The 18,153-nt window shown below is 42.4% G+C and overlaps 1 long non-coding RNA gene across 1 annotated transcript in view; it reads left to right on the forward strand.

Annotated features, from left to right (window-relative positions):
* Positions 1–16,727, forward strand: part of LOC145533012 (uncharacterized) — a 32,038-nt gene extending 15,311 nt beyond the window's left edge. Inside the window, exon 4 of the long non-coding RNA XR_014073760.1 lies at positions 14,654–16,727. This is a non-coding gene — a long non-coding RNA (uncharacterized LOC145533012). The remainder of the gene's footprint in view (positions 1–14,653) is intronic.
* Positions 16,728–18,153: the final 1,426 nt, after the last annotated feature.

An 18,153-nucleotide genomic window follows, 5' to 3' on the forward strand; every position in this document is an offset into this window, starting at 1 on the left:
AGGCAAGAGCAGTGGAGTGGGTTGCCATTTCCTTCTACAGGGGATCTTCCCAACCCAGGGATTAAACCCGTGTCTCCTGCATTGGCAGGCGGATTCTTTACCACTGAGCCAGCAGGGAAACACTAGAATAGCAATGCATTGTATATAAACTGCCTCTACGTTTTGATGAATACAGAGACTTTCCTAGCATTCTATACAGCTCCAGCTTACCCACTGGCCACAGTGTAGTTTCAGCTTTGTCTCTATGTGTGATTAAATCTGTCTCCCTCACTAGACTATAAAGACTGGGACATGAGACTTTTTTTTTTTTTAACATCATTGCAATTCTAGAGCTTTGCATAGAGCTTGATTGAATACTAGGTGCCAAATTAATATTAACTAAATGAATTAACTCATAGGTTGATGGAAGGATGGATGAATGAATGAGATAGTTCCTTTGCAGCATAACTAATGGACATGCTGTCAAGATCGTGGCCCTCTTGGCTCATTACCTTTCTGAATCAACCAGACCTGTGCTCTTCCATATTTAGTGCCACAGAACTAAGAAATCCATTCTTGAGAAGCAGCACACACCTCCCAGGCCATCCACATCCTTCAGATGTCTGCATCATTCCTCTTTTACCTCTCAGGCCACTTTCTGCCTTTCCCCACCTGCCCCTTCCCTAATTCTCTACCCCAACCATTTAGCTGGAATGCCCTGCTCCCACCTGCTGTGAACAACAGACATGCATCAGTACTGATCTGCCAAGACTCAGCTCAGCAGCCACATTCTCTGGTCTTCCCTATCAGGATGCCATTGATTGATTTGGGGTAAGGAGAGGGGAGCAGTCAAGAGCCCTGTGCTGAACACCCAAACAGCAGCAGTCTCCTCCCCATCCAAGTCCAGAGCGAGATCCAGGTTTCTCAGTCTCTGGGGTCCCCAGTCCCACCATCGCTTAGCAAGCAAACAAATCCCGCTGTCCTTTTTCAGTTGTGAGAATATTTTTCTCCATGCTCTAAGCTCTCTGTGCCCAGGGACCGCAAACAAGGCATTGTGGCTGAGAGCCTTGGGTTTGGAACCAGATAAAGTGCGTTGGAATTCTTGCTCTGCCACTGTGTGCTCTTGGGCAAAGTCTTTAATCTCCCTGAGTCCGTTTCCACATTGATAAATAAAGGTGACAGCTACCTCATGGTGTATAAGCGTTAGGCAAAGCAGACTCCCGACAACACTGACTTTGAGGTCAATAGCCTCTGGCTCTGAGCCCCTGTTTCTTTGGGTTTTGTTTTGTTTTGTTTTTTTACTGTGTTTCTGACTTGTTCTGAGTTCCAGTGCCTACTTTGCACCTTAGACTCTAGGTCTGGAGGCCTCAGTGGAGACAATGTTACCTGCAACTCAATACAACACTTTGCACTGTTGTTTATCGCCTCCCTCGTGTCCAGGTATCACCAGCTCTCAAACATCCCCATTATCTGCTGTACCCTCCTGCCTCCACCCTCACAGTTCATGCCTAACAGGATTCTCATGAAGCCCACCACTCTTCTCTGATATCCCACCTGCTTAGCTGGCAGCTCATAAGCATCGCTCTTTCCCCTTTGACTCTTTAGTTCCCATGACTCAGCCCTACCTAGATAGCCAGTCCTACAACCTTCAGGACCAAACTTCTATCACCAAGAACACCATTTCTGATTTAAAAGGCATGAAGTGAAAGCGAAACTCGCTCAATTGTGTCCAACTCTTTTGTCCATGGAATTCTCCAGGCCAGAATACTGGAGTGGGTAGCCTGTCCCTTCTCCAGTGGATCTTCTCAACCCAGGAATCGAACCGGAGTCTCCTGCAATGCAGGCGGATTCTTTACCAGCTGAACTTTCAGGGAAGTCCAAACAAAATACAAACCATGGCCTCAACCAAAGCTGTCTTCAGGCCCCATTTCCAAAGTCAAGGAAGACTATCATTTCCCCACAACATTTATATACATATTGGCTGTGCTGGGTCTTAGTTGTGGCATGTGAATCTGGTTCCCTGAATAGGGATCAAACCCAGGTCCCCTGCATTGGGACCACAGTCGTAACCACTGGACACCAGGGAAGTACCCCCCACACACACACACACACAACATTTTAGCCTCCATCCCGCATGGGTCCTTACACTGTCCTTAACTTCCCTCTGTGGAGCACTGCGTTCGCCCCAGAGCCGTTACTGCCCTTCACCCCACCATCAGATATCGTAACAACGCCTCAGGCATCTTATAGTAAGGTAACGCCTATGGGTATAAAAATCATTTAATACATTAATGCATATTTGCATGTTAACAGTATTTACTAAACTCGTTAATACCCAAAGTATGGACTGAAAAGGAAGGATGAAGTTAGTTAAAACTAATAAGGATTTACTTACTAGTTGTTCCTCTTAGGAAGTAAAGATGACTACGATTTCCTTTCAAATAAAGAAAAGCAAATGCGTTTCTTAGTGCAGAGTTTATCTTCCACAAATCATCTAGGATAATAATAATAATTATGATTTGCTTGGGGCTTACACATACAGTATACACTACTATTGTGCCTTTTAACAAATGCGGAAATGGTAGCTTGGAAAGGTTAATACTTGACTGAAAGGTCATAAATCTACAAACTGATGGACATAAGACTTGAATTCAGGTAGTCAGATGCTTCTAGTGAAGGAATGAATTTCAAAACAGAAAATGGTGGCATTTCTTATTGCAGCAAAAACATACTCCCTTTAAACCTTGAAATAAGTCATCTACTCATAAATGTGTATCATAAATGTGTATCTACTCAAAAATGTGTTTCAAATAGCTGTGAAAAGAAGAGAAGCAAAAGGAGAAAAGGAAAGATATACCCATTTTAAATGCAGAGTTCCAAAGAATATCAAGGAGAGATAAGAAAACCTTCTTCAGTGAGTAGTGCAAAGAAACAGAGGAAAACAGTAGAATTGAAAAGACTAGAGATCTCTTCAAGAAAATTATAGATACCAAGGGAACATTTCATGAAAAGATAGGCTCGATAAAGGACAGAATTGGTATGGACCTAACAGAAGCAGAAAATATTAAGAAGAGGTAGCAAGAATACACAGAAGAACTGTACAAAAAAGATCTTCACAACCCAGATAATCACGATGGTGTGATCACCCACCTAGAGCCAGACATCCTGGAATGTGAAGTCAAGTGGGTCTTAGGAAGCATCACTACAAACAAAGCTAGTGGAAGTGATGGAATGTCAGTTGAGCTATTTCAAATCCTGAAAGATGATGCTGTGAAAGTGCTGCACTCGATACGCCAGCAAATTTGGAAAACTCAGCAGCGGCCACAGGACTGGAAAAGGTCAGTTTTCATTCCAATCCCAAAGAAAGGCAATGCCAAAGAATACTCAAACTACCACACAATTGCACTCATCTCACACGCTAGTAAAGTAATGCTCAAAATTCTCCAACCCAGGCTTCAACAGTATGTGAACTGTGAACTTCCAGATGTTCAAGCTGGTTTTAGAAAAGGCAGAGGAACCAGAGATCAAATTGCGAACATCCATTGGATTATCAAAAAAGCAAGAGAGTTACAGAAAAACATGTATTTTTACTTTATTGACTATGCCAAAGCCTTTGACTGTGTGGATCACAACAAACTGTGGAAAATTCTTCAAGAGATGGGAAAACCAGACCACCTCACCTGCCTCCTAAGAAATCTGTATGCAGGTCAGGAAGCAACAGTTAGAACTGGACATGGAAAAACAGACTAGTTCCAAATCGGGAAAGGAGTATGTCAAGGCTGTATATTGTCTTATATGCAGAGTACATCATGAGAAACGCTGGGCTGGATGAAGCACAAGGTGGAATCAAGATTTCCAGGAGAAAGATCAATAACCTCAGACATGCAGATGACACCACCTGTATGGCAGAAAGTAAAGAAGAACTAAAGAGCCTCTTGATGAAAGTGAAAGAAGAGAGTGAAAAAGTTGGCTTAAAGTTCAACATTCAGAAAACTAAGATCATACATCTGGTCCCATCACTTCATGGCAAATAGATGGGGAAACAGTGGCTGACTTTATTTTGGGGGGCTCCAAGATCTGCAGATGGTGACTCCAGCCATGAAATTAAAAGATGCAGAAGAAAAGTTATGACCAACCTAGACAGAATATTAAAAAAGCAGAGACATTACTTTGCCAACAAAGTTCCATCTAGTCAAGGCTATGGTTTTTCCAGTAGTCATGTATGGATGTGAGACTTGGACTATAAAGAAAGCTGAGCCCTGAAGAACTGATGCTTTTGAACTGCATGCAGTGTTGGAGAAGACTCTTGGGGGTCCCTTGGACTGCAAGGAGATCCAGCCAGTCCATCCTAAAGGAAACCAGTTCTGAATATTCATTGGAAGGACTGATGTTGAAGCTGAAACTCCAATAATTTGGCCACCTGATGCAAAGAGCTGACTCATTTGAAAAGTCCCTGATGCTGGGAAAGATTGAAGGCAGGAGAAGAAGGGGATGACAGAGGATGAGATGGTTGGATGGCACCACCAACTCGATGGACATGAGTTTGAGTAAACTCCGGGAGTTGGTGATGGACAGGGAGGCCTGGCATGCTGCAGTTCATGGGGTAGCAAAGAGTTGGACACAACTGAGTGACTGAACTGAACTCATAAATGTGGGTAATTGTGATACACCTTGGGAGGATGTGGTCTCTACCTCCATTTATATGCTGGAAAATTTAGTTGTCAGTATTGATTAGTCAGAAGTCATTTCCTTCACAATCAAGATCATTTGAAATCTGAAAAACATAAACATCCAGTTCTAAAGTCCCTTATTGACATTGTGATTATATACATTTACTTGTCATTTGTTGAGCTTTTTATCATTTTTTATTAGCCAATATATAGTAGATGCTGCTATATACTAAATGCTGCGTTGATTGGATGGATAGAGAGAGATGATGGATGGATGAATGGATGATGGGTGGATGGATGGGTGGGTGGATGGATAGATAGATGAGTAGATGAATGGATATCATGGATTCTCTGTCTTGGGCAATTGAGTAAGATCTACCCTGACTGGGTCTTTTGATCCTTGGCTATTTCAGTTCTCTCTTTTTTTTTAATTAATTTATTTTTTATTGAAGGATAATTGCTTTACCAAATTTTGTTGTTTTCTGTCAAACCTCAACATGAATCAACCACAGGTATACATATATCCCCTCCCTTTTGAACCTCCCTCCCATCTCCCTCCCCATCCCACCCCTCTAGGTTAATACAGAGCCCCTGTTTGAGTTTCCTGAGACGTAGAGCAAATTCCCATTGGTATCTATTTTACATATGGTAATGTAAGTTTCCATGTTACTCTCTTTTTTTTTTTTTAAATAAATTTATTTATTTTAGTTGGGGGCTAATTACTTTACAATATTTTAGTGGTTTTTGCCATACATTGACATGAATCAGCTATGGGTTTACATGTGTTCCCCATCCTGAACCCCCTCCCACCTCCCTCCCCATCCCATTCCTCTGGGTCATCCCATTGCCCCTGATGCTGCTGCTGCTAAGTCGCTTCAGTCGTGTCCGACTCTGTGCGACCCCATAGAGGGCAGCTCACCAGGCTCCGCCGTCCCTAGGATTCCCCAGGCAAGAATACTGGAGTGGGTTGCCATTTCCTTCTCCAGTACATGAAAGGGAAAAGTGAAAGTGAAGTCACTCAGTCGTGTCCGACTCTTAGCGACCCCATGGACTGTAGCCTACCAGGCTCCTCCGTCCATGGGATTTTCCAGCCCCAGCCCTGAGCATTTGTCTCATGCATTGAACCTGGAATGGTGTTCTGTTTCACATATGATAATATACATGTTTCAATGCTATTCTCCCAGAACGTCCCACCCTCACCTTCTCCCTCAGAGTCCTTAAGACTGTTCTATGCATCTGTGTCTCTTATTCTGTCTCGCATATAGGGTTATCGTTATCATCTTTCAAATTCCATATATATACATTAGTATACTGTATTGGTGTTTTTCTTTCTGGCTTACTTCACTCTGTATAATGGGCTACTATTCAACATAGTTTTGGAAGTTTTGGCCAGAGCAATCAGAGCTGAAAAAGAAATAAATGGAATACAGATAGGAAAAGAAGAAGTAAAACTCTCACTGTTTGCAGATGACATGATCCTCTACGTTGGAGAAGGAAATGGCAACCCACTCCTCTACATAGAAAACCCTAAAGATTCTATCAGAAAATTACTAGAGCTAATCAATTAATATAGTAAAGTTGCAGGATATAAAATTAACACACAGAAATACCTTGCATTCCTATACATCAATAATGAGAAAACAGAAAGAGAAATTAAGGAAACAATACCATTCACCATTGCAACAAAAAGAATAAAATACTTAGGAATATATCTACCTAAAGAAACAAAAGACTTATATATAGAAAACTGTAAAACACTGATGAAAGAAATCAAAGAGGACACAAACAGATGGATAAATATACCGTGTTCATGGATTGGAAGAATTAATATAGTGAAAATGAGTATACTACCCAAAGCAATCTATAGATTCAATGCAATCCCTATCAAGCTACCAACGGTATTTTTCACAGAACTAGAACAAATCATTTTACAATTTGTATGGAAATATAAGAAACCTCAAACAGCCAAAGCAATCTTGAGAAAGAAGAATGGAACTGGAGGAATCAACCTGCAAGACTTCAGGCTCTACAAAGCCACAGTCATCCATATTACTCTTAACATACATCTCAGCCTCTCCTCCCCTCTCCCCGTGTCCATAAGTCTATTCTCTATGTCTGTTTCTCCATTGCTGCCCTGAAAATAAATTCTTCAGTACTATTTTTCTGGATTCCATATATATGCATTGCTGCTGCTAAGTCACTTCAGTCGTGTCTGACTCTGTGCGACCCCAGTGACGGCAGCCCACCAGGCTCCCCCGTCCCTGGGATTCTCCAGGCAAGAACAATGGAGTGGGTTGCCATTTCCTTCTCCAATGCATGAAAGGGAAAAGTGAAAGTGAAGTCACTCAGTTGTATCCAACTCTTAGTGACCCCATGGACTGCAGCCTATCAGGCTCCTCTGTCCATGGGATTTTCCAGGCAAGAGTACTGGAGTGGGGTGCCATCACCTTCTCCATATATGCATTAGTACATGATATTTATCTTTCTCTCTCTGACTCACTTCACTCTGTATAACAGGCTCTAGGTTCATCCACCTCATTAGGACTGACTCAAATACATTCCTTTTTATGGCTGAGTAATATTCCATTGTGTATATGTACCACTACTTCTTTATCCATTCATCTGTCGATGGACATCCAGGTTGCTTCCATGTTCTAGCTATTGTAAATAATGCTTCAATGAACAGGGGGATACATGTGTCTTTTTCAAGTTTGGTTTCCTCAGGGTACATGCCTAGGAGTGGGATTGCTGGGCCATATACTGGCTTTATTCCTAGTTTTTTAAGGAGTCTCCATACCATCTTCCATAGTGGCTGTATCAATTTACATTCCCACCAACAGTGCAAGAACATTGCCTTTTCTCCACACCCTCTCCAGCATTTATTGTTTGTAGACTTTTTGATGATGGCCATTCTGACCAGTGTGAGATGATAGCTCATTGTAGTTTTGATTTGCATTTCTCTAATAATGAGTGATGTTGAGCATCTTTTCATATGTTTGTTAGCCATCTGTATGTCTTCTTTGGAGAAATGTCTTTTTCCCGCTTTTTGATTGGGTTGTTTGTTTTCCTGGTATTGTGTTGTACGAGCTGCTTGTATATTTTGGAAATTAATCCTTCGTCAGTTGTTTCATTTGCTATTACTTTCTCCTATTCTGAGGGTTGTCTTTTCACTTTGCTTATAGTTTCCTTTGCTGTGCAAAAGCCTTTAAGTTTAATCGGTCCCACTTATTTACTTTTGTTTTTATTTCCATTACTCTAGGAGGTGGGTCATTGAGGATCATGCTGTGATTTATGTCAGAGTTGGAGAAGGATATGGCAATCCGCTCCATACTCTTGCCTGGAAAATCCCATGGACGGAGGGGCCTGGTAGGCTACAGACCATGGGATCGCAAAGAGTCGGACACGACTGAGCGACTTCACTTTCACTTTGCACTTTCATGCATTGGAGCAGGAAATGGCAACGCACTCCAGTATTCTTGCCTGGAGAATCCCAGGGACAGAGGAGCCTGGTGGGCTACCATCTATGGGGTCGCACAGAGTCGGACACGACTGAAGCGACTTAGCAGCAACAGCATGTCAGAGAGTGTTCTGCTTATGTTTTCCTCTAAGAATTTTATAGTTTCTGGTCTTACATTTAGGTCTCTAATCCATTTTGAGTTTATCTTTGCCCCATTGTATATTCTTGCCTCCTTTGTCAAAAACAAGGTACCCATAGATTCATGGGTTTATTTCTGGGCTTTCTATCTTGTTTCATTGGTCTATATTTCTGTTGTTTTTTATTGTAAGTGAAAATTCCATATTTTCACTGTTAGTATATAGAAATGCAAGTGATTTCTCTGTATTGATTTTGTATCCTGCAACTTTGCTAAATTCACTGATTAGCTCTAGTAATTTTCTGATACTATCTTTATGGTTTTCTATGTACAGTATCATGTCATTGGCAAACATGAGGGCTTTACTTCTTCTTTTCTGATCTGGACTCCTTTTATTTCTTTTCTTCTCTGATTGCTGTAGATAGGACTTCCAAAACTATGTTGAATAATAGTGGTGAAAGTGGACACCCCTGACTTTTTCCTGATCTTAGGGGGGATGCTTTCAGTTTTTCACCATTGAGAATAACATTTGCTGTAGGCTTATCATAGATGGCCTTTACTATGTTGAGGTAGGTTCCTTCTATGCCCATTTTTTGAAGAGTTTTAATCATAAACGGGTGCTGAATTTTGTCAAAGGCTTTTTCTTCATCTATTGAGTTTATCATATGGTTTTATCTTTCAATTTGTTGATATGGTGTATCACATTGGTTGATTTGCGTATACTGAAGAATACTTGCATCCCCGAAATAAACCCAATAAATCTTGATCATGGTGTATGAGCTTTTTGATGGGTTGCTGAATTCTGTTTGCTAAAATTTTGTGAGGATTTTTGCATCTATGTTCATCAGTGATACTAGTCTGTAGTTATCTTATTTTGTGTTGTCTTTGTCTGGTTTTGATATCAGGGTGATGGTGGCCTTGTAGAATGAGTTTGTAAGTGTTCCTTCCTCTGCAATTTTTTGAGAGTTTTAGAAGGATAAGCATTAGCTCTTCTCTAAATGTTTGATAGAATTCTTCTGTGAAGCAATCTGGTCCTGAGCTTTTGTTTTGGGGAAGATTTTTTATCACAGCTTCAACTTCAGTACTTGTAATTGGGTTGTTCATAATTTCCATTTCTTCCTGGTTCAGTCTTGGAAGATAGAACTTTTCTAATCTGTCCATTTCTTCCAGGTCCATTTTATTGCCTTATAGTTGTTCATAATGGTCTCTTATAATCCTTTGCATTTCTGCACTGTCTGTTGTAACCTCTCCTTTTTCATTTCTAATTTTGTCAATTTGATTCTTCTCTCTTTTTTTCTTGATGAGTTTCGCTAAAGGTTTGTCAATTTTGTTTATCTCCTCAAAGAACCAGCTTTTAGTTTTATTAATCTTTACTATGTTTCTTTCATTTCTTTTTCATTTATTTCTCTTCTGATCTTTATGATTTCTTTCATTCTGCTAATTTTGGGGGGTTTTGTTCTTCTTTTTCCAGTTATTTTAGGTGTAAAGTCAGGTTATCTATTTGATGTTTTTCCTGTTTCTTGAGGTAGGACTGTGTTGTTATAAATGTCCCTCTCTTAGAACTGCTTTTGCTGCATCCTGTAGGTTTTGAGTTGTCATGTTTTCATTGTAATTTGTTTCTAGAAATTTTTTAATTTCCTTTTTGATTTCTTCAGTAACCTGCTGGTTATTTAGAAATGTATTGTTTAATCTCCATGTGTTTGTGTTTTTTACAGTTTTTTTCTTGTAATTCATAATAGTCTCATAGCACTGTGGTTGGAGAAGATGCTTGATATGATTTCAATTTTCTGAGGTTTGATTTGTGACCCAAGATGTGTTCTATTCTGGAGAATGTTCCATGTGCTCTTGAGAAGAAGGTGTATACTTCTGCATTTGGATGGAATGTCCTGAAGATATCAGTGAGATCCATCTCATCTAATGTATCATTTAAGACTTGTGCTTCCTTATTAATTTTCTGATTTGATGATCTGTCCACTGGTGTGAGTGGGGTGTTAAACTCTGCTACTATTATTGTGTTACTGTCGATTTTTCCTTTTATGTCTGTTAGTGTTTGTCTTATGTATTGAGGTACTTCTATGTTGGGTGCATAGATATTTACAATTCTTATCTTTTCCTCTTGGATTGATCCCTTGATCATTATGTAGTGTCCTTCCTTATCTCTAGTAGTATTCTTTATTTTAAGGTCTATTTTGTCTGATATGAAGATTGCTACTCCAGCTTTCTTTTGCTTCCCATTTGCATGGAATATATTTTTCCATCTTCTCACTTTCACTCTATATATGTCTTTAGGTCTGAAACTGGTTTCTTGTACATAGCATATATATGGGTCTTGTTTTTGTATCCATTCAGCCAGTCTATGTCTTTTGGTTGGAGCATTTAATCCATTTACATTTAAAGTAATTATTGATATATATGTTCCTATTGCCATTTTCTTAACTGTTTGGGATTTTGTAGATCTTTTTCTTCTCTCGTATTTCTTGACTATATAAGTCCCTTTAACATTTGTTGTAAAGCTGGTTTGGTGGTGGTGAATTCTCTTAACTTTTGCTTGTCTGAAAAGCTTTTGATTTCTCCATCAATTTTGAATGTGATCCTTGCCAGATACAGTAATCTTGGTCGTAGATTTTTCCCTTTCACTACTCTAAATATACCCTGCCCTTCCCTTCTGGCCTGCACAGTTTCTGCTGAAAGATCAGCTGTTAAGCTGATGGGGTTTCCCTTGTATGTTACTTGCTGCTTCTCCCTTGTTGCTTTTAATATTCTTTCTTTGTGTTTAGTCTTTGTTAGATTGATTAGTATGTGTCTTGGCATGTTTCTCCTTGGGTTTATCCTGCAGGGGACTCTGCGCCTCTTGGACTTGATTATTTCCTTTTCCACATTGGGGAAATTTTCAACTACAATCTCTGCAAAAATTTTCTCATACCCTTTCTTTTTCTCTTTTTCTTCTGGGACCCTTATAATTCGAATGTTGGTGTGTTTGATATTATCCCAGAGGTCTCTGAGACTTTCCTCAGTTCTTTTCATTCTTTTTGCTTTATTCTGCTCTTCAGAAGTTATTCCTACCAGTTTATCTTCCAGCTCACTGATTCGTTCTTCTGCTTCAGATATTCTGCTATTGATTCCTTCTAGAGTATTTTTAATTTCAGCAATTGTGTTGTTTGTCTCTGTATGTTTATTCTTTAATTCTTCTAAGTCTTTGTTAATTGATTCTTGCATTTTCTCCATTCTGTTTTCAAGGTTTTTGATCTCTTTATTATTATGAATTCTTTTTCAGGTAGTTTGCCTATTTCCTCTTCATTTATTTGGACTCTGTATTTCTAGTTTGTTCTTTCATTTTTGCAGTATTTCTCTGCCTTTTCATTATCTTTTTTAAACTTACTGTGTTTGAGGTCTCCTTTTCCCAGGTTGCAAGGTTGAATTCTTTCTTCCTTTTGGTTTCTGCCCTCCTAAGGTTGGTCCAGCGGTTTGTGTAAGCTTCCTATAGGGTGAGATTTGTGCTGAGTTTTTTTGTTTGTTTTTCCTCTGATGGGCAAGGTTGAGTGAGGTGGTGATCCTGTCTGCTGATGATTGGGTTTGTATTTTTGCTTTGTTTGTTGTTTAGATGAGGCATCCTGCACAGGATGCTACTGCTGGTGTGATGCCAGGTCTTGTATTCAAGTGGTTTCCTTGGTGTGAGTTCTCACTGTTTGATACTCCCTAGGGTTAGTTCTCTGGTGGTCTAGAGTCTTGGAGTCAGTGCTCCCACACCAAAGGCTCAGGGCTTGATCTCTGGTCAGTAATGAAAATTCCACAGGTGGTTTGTTATGGCATTAAGTGAGATTAAAACAAATACCTGAAAACAAGAAACCAAAGATGAACCCCAGACAAATGGCAGTTACAAAATCAGGCAAATAATAATCATCAAAATAATGGAATATACACATATACATATCCACCCATAAGCAAAATCAAAACAGACCAACAAAAATAAAGTACAACAGACGCAGTGAACAAAGGAAACCAAAAATTATATCTACAAGTTAAGAACAAAACTAACTAAAGCACAAACTAGAAAATAAAGCAAGTTGCCAAGTGTGGAATAAAGCAATGAAAACAAAACTAACAAATATGTTGAGAGGAAAGGAAAGAAAGAATAGATATACAAAGTTAAATAGAGGTAGATAAAGCAGATTTATATACCTTAAAGATTAACTGCAAGGGGAAAAGAACAGCAGGAAAAGCAAACAAAGGAATAAATGTGGAAAAAATAATAATTGTTTAAAAAATTAAAACTAAAAAAAGAAAAGAAAAAAAAAAGGAAAACTCCACAGAATTGCAAAAGCCCAATGTAGAGGCAGAGGTTTATAACAACAATAAAAAATGTGACTGAGGGGAAAAAAGCTCAAAAGCTTAATTAGATTTCATAGTGCCAATAAAATCTATAACAACTACAATGGCAGGGGGTGGGGGTGGGGGAGGAAAAAAAAAGAAAAGGAGAAAAGTAAAAAAAAAATCGAAAAGAATCTACAGAACAAAAATAATAAGAATTCTTATTATTAAGAATAATAAGAATTCTTATTATTAAGAATAATAAGAATATTAATATAATAAGAATAATAAAGGTTTTTCTTGAGTCACGGCTGTCAGACTCCTTTCCTTCACTGGGAGTCACAGTCCACCTCACCTCCCTAGGATGCCCTGCAACACTGCTCATCTCTGGACCTGCTGTGGGGGCAGCTCAGAGTCTAATCTGGTCCTGCTCCTGTGTGTTCTTGCCTCCAATGTCCACAGCCATCAGAACTGGTGCGTTTTCTTTTGTGGGAGCTCTGATTGTTCTTTTATATATTCCATAGACACAGAGTCTGCCTAGTTGATCGTGTGGATTTAATCTGCAGCTTATACAGCTGGTGGGAAGGTTTTGGGTCTTCTTCCTTAGCCACACTGCCCCTGGGTTTCAATTCTGGTTTTATTTCCACCTCTGTGTGTGGGTCGTCCACTGAGGTTTGCTCCTGAGGCTGCCCTGGAGGACTTGGGTCTGCCCCAGTGAGGGCCAGGTGTGAAGGTGGTGCAGCTGCTTGGGTCCCAGGGGTTCTGGCAGCACCAGGTACTCAGGGGAGTTGGCAGATAGGGCAGCAGGAAATATAGTGTTCTAGAAGGGTAATGCAACCAGTATTGGCCAATACACTCCAGTGTTCTTGCCTGGAAAACCCCCTTCCCTGACAGAGAAGATTGCCAGCCCACAGGCCACAGGGTCACAAAGAGTTGGACACGACTGAAGGGACCCTGCCCGCCCAAACGCAAGACTTCTTTTGCCTGTGGCAGCTCTGCCCCTGTGAGGGTTGAGCGTGAAGGTGGTGCAGATGCTTGGCTTGCGGGGACCCTGGCGGCACCAAGTGTGCAGGGACACAGACTGCCTCCGTCGCAGGAGTTATGGCCCTATCAGAGTCTTTTTTTGAGCCTCTTGTAGCTGGCGATCAGAAGGCCTCTTTGGCCAGTTTCTCTGTAGCTCTGCCCATCCAGGCACTTAGAGGCTCCCTGCCTGGGGTCCTTTTCTGTCGTTCTGCGTGCCAGGCACATAGAGGGCCCCCCAGCTGGAGTCCTACTCTGTAGATCGGTGCATCAGTCACTGAAGGGGCCCCCTGGGTGGGGTCCTGCTCTGTGGTTCAGTCCGTCAGGCGTTTGAAGGGCCACCCTCTCTGTTGTTCAGCTGCTGATGCTGGCGTGTGGGTCGAGAGAGACTATGGTGATGGCCCCACCCCCTACGCGTGACTCAGCAGTACCGCTTTGCGTCCATGGCTGCCTGGCTTTTCTCCACCGGCATTTCCCACCACAATCTCCTCCCTCACATCCCCTCAATCCGTCTCTCCACAGTCAAGAGCAGCCCTCGCCCTGGGACTGCTCCACAATCGCTGAACTCCAGCTTCCAGCCGCTGCCCCTTCCAGGAGACCCGTGTTCCTGCCCATCGTGTGTATGGCTGTGGCAAGGACTGTCTCATTCTCATTCCATTAAGGCTTCCACAGATCAGATGTTTCACTCTCAGCCTTAAATGTTTCTCCTCTGACTCAGACAATTGCCCCGATGTGGGGATTGGACCCCTGCTTCAGTTCCCCCACCTGCTGAAGACAGGTGCAGTCCTACCAACACTCCTGTTTTTTTCCCCCTAGCTCCTTCGTCCTACAGTTTTTCGTGATGCTATATATTCTTTTCCACTGGTCAGGTACTCCTGACTCCTCTCAGCTGGTGTTCTGCATGCACTTCTGTGTCTGAAGATGTATTCCTCATATATCCATGGAGAGAGATGTACTCCACGTCCACCTACTCCTCCGCCATCTTGTTCCTATTTCAGTTCTCTTTTGCTACCTAATAAGTTACTCAAAAACTTGGTTGGTAAAAAAAATATTAACAGTGGATTTTTTCTCATGATTCTGTAGGTTGTCTAAGCTCGGCTGGGAGGTTTTTCTGCTTCACGTGCTCTCAGCTGGATCACTCAGACTGCTTTCAGCTAGGAGCTGGGCTGGGCTGCCTTGACGTTCCTGCACAAACTTGATCTCTCAGTGATGTATCTCCTCCTCTGGGCATTCTCCAAATGGACTCTCAAATGCAGCAGTGTATCCTGGACATTCATCTTGGCAGTTGGGTTTCAGAAGAGAGAAATCCAAGAGGACCAGCCCCCAAACGCAAACACTTATGGTAGCCATACAGTCAAACCCAGACTCGCTGTGGGAGGGAAATAGACAACATGAATCCAGGAGCTGAGCTTCGTTTAAGCCACTGTGCATCATCTCAGTGATGATGGTAACTGGCTTCCCCTTCTTATCCCTTTGAATATGAACTAGTCCAAAAGACTGTTGTTGTAATAGTCAGGATACTTTTAATTAGACATAACAAAAACTTGACTCAGAGAAACTAAAGCAAAAGCAAAACAAGTTGACTCCTGTGATTGTAATCAGGCATAGTTAGGTAGGTGCTCAAATATTGTATTCAGGACTCTCTCTCTAACTCTTGGCTCTATTTGATTCCATGTTAGCTTTATTTCCTAAAAGGCAATTACTATGTACTGAAAAAAATCACCAACAATACATATTTAAATTGTCTTCACACCTTACAAACTCAAAAGGTTAGAGCTCTCTTATGACTTTAATTTCCCAAAAGAGACTATTTGCCCAGAGTCTCCAGACAGGGAGGAGGTTTCCTGACACATCTGTGGCTCTGTGGGAAGGATCGTTTTAGTCCCTTTTTCACTAAGAGAACAGCTGTTCAATGTCATTAACGCTGCATAACAAATTGCTAAATTTTAAGTGGCTTAAAATAACATAAATGATCATTTTATTGTATCATGGCTTCTGTGGGTCAGAAACGTGAGGCTGGCCCTGTCGGGCGGTTCTGACTCAGGAGGTCTCAAGAGGCCGCGGTGCAGGTGACCGGAGCCGGAACGGGGCGGGGGTGGAGGAGGAGCCGGTGGGGGCCAGGGTCTCCCTCAGTGCGGCTCCAGGGCTGCTGCCTGTGGTCTCTCCACCTGGGATACCTGGGCCACTTCGGAGCATGGTGGCCTCAGGGCCTGTGGCTTCTGTGGCAACAGGCCCCCAGCGAGAGTGCCCCAACAAACGGGTAAAAACGCATCCCATTTTCTGACCAAGACATGGACAGCATGCAGCATCGCTTCCACTGGCCAATCCTGTCGGTTACAAGTGAGACAGAAGAGGCTCAAGGGAAGAGGAATCAGACTCTGCCTGTGATGAAGGAGGGGGCACGTCCACAAAGCCATGCAGATGGAGAAGTAGTCTTTTTTTTTAACTGAAGAATAATTGCTTGACAACGTTGTGTTGGTCTCTGCCACACATCCACGGGAATCAGCCATAGGGATACACACGTCCCCCGCTTCCTGAACCTCCCTCTCACCTCCCAGCTCATCCCACCCGCTAGGCTCTCACCAAGCCCCAGTTCGAGCTCCCTGTGGCCTACAGCAAACTTCCCCTGGCTCCCTATTTCACACATGGTCGTGCGTGTCTCCACGTGACCCTCTCCATGCATCCTACCCTCTCCTTCCCCCACCCCCACCTCCAGCCCCTGTGTCCACAAGCCTATTCTCTATGGGGAAACAGTTTTTGGCCATCTTTGCAAAATGCAATCTGTCACAGCAACCCTCACAGGGCCCTGGCTGGATATATGAGCTTCATTTCTGACGTGTACCCTACACAGGCCCAGGTTATCAGGATAGCATGCTGCAAACATGTATCTCTGACTTCACATTACCTTTATGTGAAGCACCCATGGATCTCTCTAAGCTGATTTAGTTTTGTTGTTGTTCTCGTATTTCATCCTTCAGGCCTATGTGTTCGAAGTGCAATGAAAAATAGTGTCAGTCCATTCTTCATGCCCCACACCGGATTTCAACCCTGTTCCTTATCTCTGAAGCTTCAGTCTCATTTGGCAAAAATCTCCACCAAAATTTAAGTCAGTTTGTTCTTAATTTTGTAACTTGAGAGAATAAAACGTATGAAACTCTTGGGTTTTCTTTATAGTTCAATTGTCAAAAGTGAGTCCAAATATAAAGAATAGATAAGTTTTGAGCAAAATAGAGTCACAAAAACTACGAAAAAGTCTTGAAAGCAAGCAGAGAGAAAAGACATATGGCATACACATAAACAATAATTAGTCAGAAGGCAGTTGTTTCTAAAGTAACAATGTAAACTAAAGTGCAGTGAATACTGCCCACGTGCTGAGTGACAATGATTATCAAATTGTCAAGAAAACTTCCACATCCAACTAAAACATGTGACTGAAAATAAAATGTGATTGAGGATATGCCCAAGACGTCAGAGTAGGAAGACCCTGAACTCATTTCCTCCCACTAGTACACCAAAATTACAACTTCCAGAGCAACTGTCTATGAGAACAACCTGAGTACTAGCAGAAAAGACTCTCCAGAAGTAAAGATATAACGGAGGAACCACAGTGAGGTGGCGGGGGGCTGACGCAGAGACACAGTATAGTTAGGACACACACCCCTGAGCAGGTAACCCCAAAACAAGAGGAACAGCACAAGTGTGGAGGCGCTCCCCGAGGAGCAAGGAGCCACAGCCTCGCATTGGGCTCCTTGGCTGGGCCTACACCAGGAAGACAAGCCCCCAGAAAGTATGGCTTTGAAAGCTAGTGGGCTTAAGGAATTCCCTGGTTGTCCAGTGGTTAAGACCTACATTTCACTGCAAGCGTTCAATTCCTGGTCAGGGAACTAAGATCCCACATCCCGCTCGGCAAAAAATATATATTTAAAATAAAAGATCCAACATGCTTGAGCAGCCAAAAAAAGAAAAACATCTACTTTTGCAAACTAGCAGGGGTCATGTTTGGGAGCTGAGGGCTACAGGATCCACGTGCAAAACCTCACACGCTCCGAGTCCCCAGGTGGAGACAGTGACTGGGAAGGGGCCTGGGTCAGGCCCACCTGCTGATCTCGGAGATCCTGCTGGAGAGACGGGAGGCAACCGGGGCCTGCCCTGGGGACAACGACGCTGGTGGCAGGCACATCGGGGACCTCCTTCTACTGCGACGACAGCAGCATCGCACATGTCATCTTGGACGGCTCCATCCAGAGGAGCCTGGCGGGCTATAGTCCATGGGGTCGCAAAGAGTCGGACACGACTGAGCAACTTCACTTTCACTTTCACCCAGCCTATTAGTGTCAGGGGCATACTCGCCCACCAGCAAACCAGCACTAGCGTCACGCCCCTCTGGGACATGCAGACAGCCTCACAGAAGCCTGGCCCACCCACCAACAGGCCCTCAGACACGACACGGGGCAGGACCTCGGTGGACGGCAGAAGACTGGAGCCACGGTTTTCACTGTGGCATGGGTGGTTACAAAGAAGCAAGGAACAAAGTCTAGAATGATCCATACAGTAATGGATTAGCATCAGAGACATCAATACAA

Source organism: Giraffa tippelskirchi, chromosome 2 (genome assembly GCF_054371585.1).
Source record: "Giraffa tippelskirchi isolate mGirTip1 chromosome 2, T2T-mGirTip1v1.2.pri, whole genome shotgun sequence".
NCBI classification, from domain to species: Eukaryota; Metazoa; Chordata; class Mammalia; order Artiodactyla; family Giraffidae; genus Giraffa; species Giraffa tippelskirchi.